The sequence below is a fragment of the Heterocephalus glaber genome, unplaced genomic scaffold (genome assembly GCF_053883595.1).
Source record: "Heterocephalus glaber isolate CG9 unplaced genomic scaffold, H.glaber_assembly_v1.0 deba00001460, whole genome shotgun sequence".
Taxonomy (NCBI): Eukaryota; Metazoa; Chordata; class Mammalia; order Rodentia; family Bathyergidae; genus Heterocephalus; species Heterocephalus glaber.
Genome location: NW_028258307.1, coordinates 4,914,530 through 4,922,066, shown reverse-complemented (window position 1 = coordinate 4,922,066; position 7,537 = coordinate 4,914,530).

Below are 7,537 nucleotides of genomic sequence, written 5' to 3'. Positions count from 1 at the left end.
AACATGGAGGTCCCAACTCACTAAAGGGAAGGCAAAGGATGCTCGCATCAGCAGAGGAAGGACCAGGTCCTCATCCTAGGGTCCCATCAGGGAGGGGGTTGCTGGTGCTTCTGGGGCATTCCTTCCCCAAGGAGCCCCTTCCAGGCTCATAGAGAGGGGATCTGAGTCACTGGCAAAAGTGGCTGTCCACTTTTAAGATCAGACTACCACAGGAAGTTTGAAAAGAGCCATCAGCTCTAAGAAAGCTCAGGGCCTGGGCTAACCACATCAGGCAGGAAAGCAGACCCTGAGGGAGGGGCATCCTTCACTGAGGAGAGAGTTCCGACCTTGAGGGAGGGGCTTTCAGGGGACAAAGAGCAGCAGCAACTAGGGGCTACCTGGGAACCTGTGCAGGGAGCCCACATAAGGGCAGGAAGCTCTTCTTTAGAGCCCAGTGGGATTGCAGAGCTGGGGACTCCAACAAAGTCGGTTGGAGAGTCCGCCCTGGGGACTGGATTTCCTGCTCTGAATCTATTTCCTGATGGAAGCAGAGTCCACTACAGCAGCATCAGCTCAGACACCTTTCAGTCTTCCCCGGTACAAACCAGTCTCACCCACTCCTTCTCCGGCAACCTTCTGCCTTTGGACCCATCCCCCCGCCCAGCCTTCAGACCTGAAGCTGTTTAAAAGAGAGATAATACAGTCTTGGATAAAGCCATACAGGCGACAGTTTTTGTTTCTCCAAAATAATCTGCAAGGTCCTTTGACATACTCTGCACAGGTCCTGTTTTCTGCCTTTATCATTTTCCTTCTGTTTATAGACATTCCAAGAATGTATGTGACTTTATTCTTTTATTAGCAATTACTAGCCATGGATAATTCGCTTTTCCTATCATTCCATCATTGATGGCCTGTCTTCTACTACTACTGTAACTTAGTTACCAACTGCTGGACTGAACACCATTACACCTGTATGACCAGCCTGGACAATTTTCACTAGTTGAATCCACTGTGATCCCAGTAGGTCTAAATATCAATCGATGCTGTATAACTAAGCAGCAGAAGTTAGTCAGAATGCACAAAGCTTACCTTTTACATTGCACCTAATAGCTTCTGCTTCAGGACTGGTTCAAAGGTAGAACACTTACCTAGCATACACAAGGGTCTGGGTTCAATCCCCAGGAATTCCAAAAAAGAAAAAAAAGAGAGAGAGAATTCTACTTTAAATATGCCAGAGTGTCATATTTCTCCATGTTTATTTTTTTAAATTTAACTTAAAAAGTTAAAAGTTGTTTAAAAATCAGGTAGGAATTGAATGAATACCTGACACCTGCAAGCAAGTATCTTTGATTTCCTGTGATTAGGAAATGCATAGGATTGGAATCCAGTTCTTAGGTTGCTTCAGTGCAACCTTTGAACAACACCTCTGAAGAAGGGCTTCAGGGGCCTAGGAGAGGAATCCATGTGTCGCTGTCTGGGCACCACACCCTTACCTGTATGTGGGAATCAGGGCTGGCAAGTGCTCAGCCCAGTGAGAGAGTTCTGACAGCCAGGTGTGGTGCCACAGGCCTGTAATCCCAGCACTCCAGGAGGCTGAGGCAGGATTGTGAATTCAACCCCAACCTGGGCAACTTAGTGACTTAGTGAGATCCTGTTTCCAAATTTAAAAAAGAAGGACGCAGATGTAGCTCAGTTCTGAGGGCCTGGGTACCGAGGGAGGGAGAGAGACAGAGAGAGAGAGAGGAAGAAGAAGAAGGAGGAGGAGGAGGCCAGGGGGAAGAAGAAGAAGGAGAAGGAAGGAAGGAGAAAGGAAGAAAGGAAGGAAGGAAAGAAAGAAACTTTTGACTAAGAGCAAAATGTAATCGTTCACTGATTGGTTAAAAAAAAAAGCAAGGGGCAAGAAAAAAGTGACAATAGAAGGAAAAAATGGAAGCAAAGCTTTTGTACATAGAGAGGGGAGGACCATAAGGGGAGAGAGGAAATGGGATAAAATAAAATTTATTTAAAAAATAAATGTGGAAATATATCTAAAAAATTACCCCAAAACTTAATAGCCTAAAATAACACCAAACATTCTTGTGCTCGTGCTGTCCCCTGCAGTTTCCAAAAGGTCCCGGGCTCAGGAGACCTGGGCCAGTCAGCCAGCCCTGCGGTCCCCGGGGGCCTGACTGAGGCTGAGCTCTATTCCAGGCTCCTGGTTAGCGCTGGCCGCTAGCAGAGACCCCGTCCTCGTCAGTGGGCTCTCACCAGAGGCCTCCTGATCCCCTCACAGTGCGCCAGCTGGTTACCCAGAGGGGATGACGCCAGAGGGCCAAGGTCAAAGTCACCATGCCCTGGCCCTAGACGCCGCTCCCGGTCACTTCTGTAATACCACACTGGTGACGTGGTCACCTCTGGTCTGTGTGCAGGGGCACTGCTCAGGGACAAGAATACGAAGGATCCTGGGGGACAAGAACCCTGGGAACCTTCTCAGGCTGGCTGCACAGCTATCGGCACCTCAGTGTTTCCAGTCTTCTACCTTTCCCAATGTAAATAAAGGCCAGCTAACATGCCATCCTTTACATGGTATGAAACCACATGACTGCCAGGATTGGTGTCACACACCTGTAATCCCAGGGCTCTGAAAGGTTCAGGAGGGAGGATCACAGGTTTGGAGGTAGCCTGGGTAACTGAGCAACTTAGCAAGGCCTTGACTCAAAATAAAAATTTAAATTTTAATTTAAAAAAGGGCTATGGGCATAGCCCACTACTGGGGGGTCGAAAAACAACTATGTCCCAACATCTTCAGGACCCATTGGGGTGGGAATGAGGGGTGATCGCAGGGTTACAGTTTCTCCCTGTCACAGGAGACTTGGAGGACTTAGAGGGGCTCTCCTCTGTTTGCCCACTTCTTGTCCCCCTCAGCCACCTCACCCAGGAACACAGCCTTGTGCTCTCAGTCCTCAAAATACCACCACCTCCCAGCTGAAGGAGACTGGGGGAGGGAGAAGCAAGGTGGGCCTGGCGTTTAATGCATGGTTGCAAGCAAGGTTCTTATGGCTTTTATTTATAAGTCCCCTGACACCTCATGTGCTCACAGGTGAGGGTTTTTTGGGGGGGGCGGGGGGGATAGTTGTATCATGAGGGTGTAATACTCATCAGTGGATTAGCCCACTGACCAGTTTATAGCTAAACAAACTGGAAATTGGGAGATGAAGCCTGGTCGGAGAAGATGGGTTACTGGGGGCGTGGCCTGCCAGTGTCTATCTCCTCCTCCCTTGATCTCTCTCTGCTTTCTGCTGCCATTCCATGGACTGTTTCTCCTCTGCCAGGCCCCTCTGCTGTGCCGCTCTGACCTGGAGCCAGCTGACTATGGGCTGAAACTGTTCCAAACTGTGCCCCAAGGTAAACTTCTCCCCCTTTAACTTGTGGGTGTTGAGTATTGTGTCCCAGCAATGAAGAAGTGACTCAGACTCTTTCATTCTTTTTTTTTTTTCGGTACCGGGGATTAAACTCGGGACCTTGCACTTGTGAAGCAGGTGCCAGAACCACTGAGGTAAATCTCCAGCCAGACTCTTTCATTCTTAATGTCCCTTGACCATTTTGTTACTGTAGAGTGGGTCCTGGGGAGTTCTTTCCAGGTTCTTGGGGTCCTGAACAGAGAACTGGACAAGATACAGAAAAGGCAGCATGGTGTACACTCACTGAAAGTGAAAAGAAATACACTCTGCAGAGAGAGAGAGAGCACGCAGCTGGGGACAGATGCCCAGTGGCCACCAGGAGAAGGGAAAGAGGGCTTTGGCATCTGGAATTCCTGGACTGGCTTCTTCCTTATGCAAATAAGGCATTGAGACATTGTCCAATCAGAAACTCACTGGGCCTGGCGCTGGGTTTAAACTGCCCTATGGAAGACTGGCTTGGTTTCCTGCCAGCTATAAATGAAGAAGTGAAAAGAGCACTTTTCTGACTGGTTTTGCCTACAGTGCCCAGGAGCTGCACTGGGCCCTGTGTTTTGCGCCTGTGCACTGGGTCTCCAAGACTTTGACAGAGTCTGCCCAGTTGTCTGACCAGTTCCATCCCAGCCCGAACCTACCTCAGCTCCGCTATGAGGAGACGACCCTGGCAACCTCCTTCCCTCTGTCCCAAGTCATGGAGACGTAGAGCCCAGATCCCCTCCAAGGCCCAAGGAAGGGCCTGTCATCCCCGCAGGGCCTGCATCACATCCAGTGCTGCTGGGGAAGGCGCAGGAAGGCCCGGCCACTGCAGCCCCCTGGGGACAGGCCATTGCACCCAGAGTCCCCTGAGGCTGCAGGGCCTGCAAGCGGACTCGGCCTCTCATTCTTGAAGCTCCATCCACCCGCTGTCCTTCTCCGGGCGCCCTCCCTCCTCCTGACACCTGGACACCAAACTCCCCCAGCATCCACTCCTAGAACACCCCAACCGCAGCACGCCCTGCTGTGGTCTGCTAGTGTCCCCCCCAACACTCACACCTTCAAATCCTCACCAGCCGCCCCCAGGAATGGCATTAGGGGCTGGGGCCCATGAGAGCTGATCAGGTCATGAAGGTGCTGTCTTCCTGTTTGGGATCAGTGCCTGAGCGCCCCAGAAAGCACCTCACCCCTTCCACCTGAGGCAAGATAGATGAAATAAGAGGCAGGTAGAAAGGAGACAAGGAAGACTGGAATTTTAAATTTGTACTTTGAAAAAAAGAGCTATAAACCAGGCATGGTGGCTCTTGCCTGTAATCATAGCACTCAGGAGGCTGAGGCAGGAGGGTCACTGTGAGTTTGAGACCAGCCTGGGCTACATAGTGAGTTCAAGGCCAGCCTACATAGCAAGGCCCTGTCTCAAAATGAGAGACAGAGGGAGAGAGAGAGATTTACAGCTTCAGGATGCAAGCCCAGTTTGTTTTTCTTTTCCTTTTCAGTCTTCTCCCAAGACACACTAAGCCAAGGCAATCCCCTTTCAGCTGTAGATTGGCCTTTTCCACCTGTGAATGGATCACCTGTAAACTGTGCTTCTGCTGCAATATCAGTGGGCGAGTGTCACAGCTCCAAACACATGTAAATGTACCCCCCATGGGACCTTGACAGAGCCGGAACACACACCCTGGACACCCTTCTTGAAGCCACCCCAAGCCTCATGAAGATCCCCAGCTCTGGATCATAGTGTCTCCCACTTCTCTGAGCACCCCGCACCACTCTTGAGAGTGTGCTTGAATTTCTACCTAACAAACCCTTCCCGTTCTCCACGGACTAGTCCCGAAAATTATTTTTCTCCTCTGGGAGTCAGCGCACCTGGGAACCTATTCTATGGGTTCCTTATCTCAGCTTTAGGAGCCTCCCGGGACCCTGGCTGGTGACACCCTCCACCAAGGACACCCACCGGAAGGTAAACCAGGAAACAAGCCCTCAGCAGACCGGACCTGAACTCCGCCCCCGGAAGTGACAGGGATAAATGAGCCACTCGGTGGTGGCTTTTGCTGCAGATGCAGGCACCCCTTTCCCTGGAGTCCTCCAGACCCCTCACTCCTCCACCCACACCCGTGTGCTCTTTCTTTTCCCACTCCCTTCACGGCCCCCTGGCCCAGCCTCCGGGGCTTTTTTCACATCAACTTACCTGTCAAGGTTTTGACCATCTCTCCTCTAGGGATTCTAAGCGCCAATGTGAAAGCAATGATTTTTTTTTCCTCCCCACTTAAGAGGAAAGGCAAATAGGAGAACATCCCTGCCTGATGCCCATCTCCACCTCCGCGTGGCCTCGATTCATTTCATCTCAGTCCTGGTTGCCCGGGATCCCTGACTTCTCACCCTTTTCAGCACCCACCCTGTTTGCTCCGTTTGTCTGCTGACCTTGTCGTCCAGCCTCACCATCAGCCCCTTTTCCTCCTTTCCTCCTTTCAGCTGCAAAACCCATCTCACTGACCCAAAAGCAGCACGAGCATCCCTCATGGCTGCTGCCCCATTTGTGCCAAGAATCTTCCCGGCACAGGGCTGTGTGATGCTTTGGCCGAGCAAGGCCCAGCCCGCACCCTGCAAGGCCGGCAGAGTCATCTTCTTCGGGCGAGGCTGCGTTCCCCACAGGCCCACTTCTGGGAGACATACCAGCCCCCCACGGTGCTCTCCCTGCCCGCTTTAGACCCCCGAGCCGCTGTCCGGGGCTGATGTCCTCAGGCTCCTCCACTACCCCAAAGTCGACCCCCAAGAAAGATTCTCAGGTTAACACTGCCTCCTCTCCTCTCAGCCATTATGGAAAACAGTAGATGGGTTCCTCCAAAGGTGAGAAATCCAACTCCCGGGTGATCCAGCAATCCCACATCTGGGGATACACCCGATGAAATGAAATCAGGATTTTGAAAAGGTGTCTGAATGCCCATGTTTATTGCAACATTATTCTCAGTACCCGAGACATGGAAACAACCTAAGTCCCTGTCAGTGGATGGATGGGTAAAAAAAAATGTGGTACATATACACGATGGAATACTATTCAGCCCTTAAAAAGAAGGAAATCCTGTCATTTGCAACCAGGTGGATGAACGGGAAGGAATTATGGTAGGTAAAACAAGCCAGGCCCAGAAAGATAACTACTGCATGATGTCATGTGTGTGTGGAGTGTAGAAAGGACGAACTCATAGGAGTATGGACAAGAAGATGTTGGTCAAAGGGACAGTGTGTGTCCTGCAGGATGCATAATTTTTGCAGCTCTATTGTACAGATGGTGACTATAGTTAATAATATTGTACTGTATGCAAGAGGTGAGCAAAAAATACACAGAATGCTTCAATTAAACTTTATCACAGCAAAAGATGCATTGCCATTAACCCCTCCTCGAGGTACTTCCCTCCATTCAAACACACTTTCCCCCATCGTTCTTGCCACTTTCTGAAACTGTTCTGGAAACCTTGTTTCATGAATGTCTTTAAAACGTGTGCTAAAAAATACGGTGAACGCTGCTGCCAAGTGCCTTTCCCATGGAAAGGCAGCTGGTGTGTCTTCATCCCCCTTCCTCATCGGGTCTGGCACACGGTGACCCTGGCTCTGTCCCAAAGCCTAAATGACCGTGGAAGGGAAGCAGTCTGAATCAACGCAGGACGTTGAGGTAGCTGTGACACTGCGACTAGAGACACTCACGGAAGAGGACTTGCAGAACTGCTTCAGAACGTGGCAAGAAGGATGGGATGAGTGGCTTCAAAGCAAAACGGGGAGGTTCTGAGAGGACTAACGGCAACACATGCTAAACTGTACTACAGTTTTAAATTTACACACAGGTTCCTTTTCAATCACATCTCATACTTGAAATTTGCTAAAAGAGATCTTTAGTGTTCTCGCCACACACGCGCGCACACACACACACACACACACACACACACACACACGAGGGGAAGGAAAGGGAAAGAGAGGAAGAGAGAAAACGATAACTGTGTCAGGTGCTCCATGCGATAGCCTGACCACAGTGGTCTCACGCGTGTGCGTACCCCGAGAGGCTGTGCACTGACTGCGTGCCAGCCCGGTGAGTTACCCTCACTAAAGCTGGGTGGGGGGAAGGCCGATCCCTCCACCTAACTGACTTCCTCCCCGCT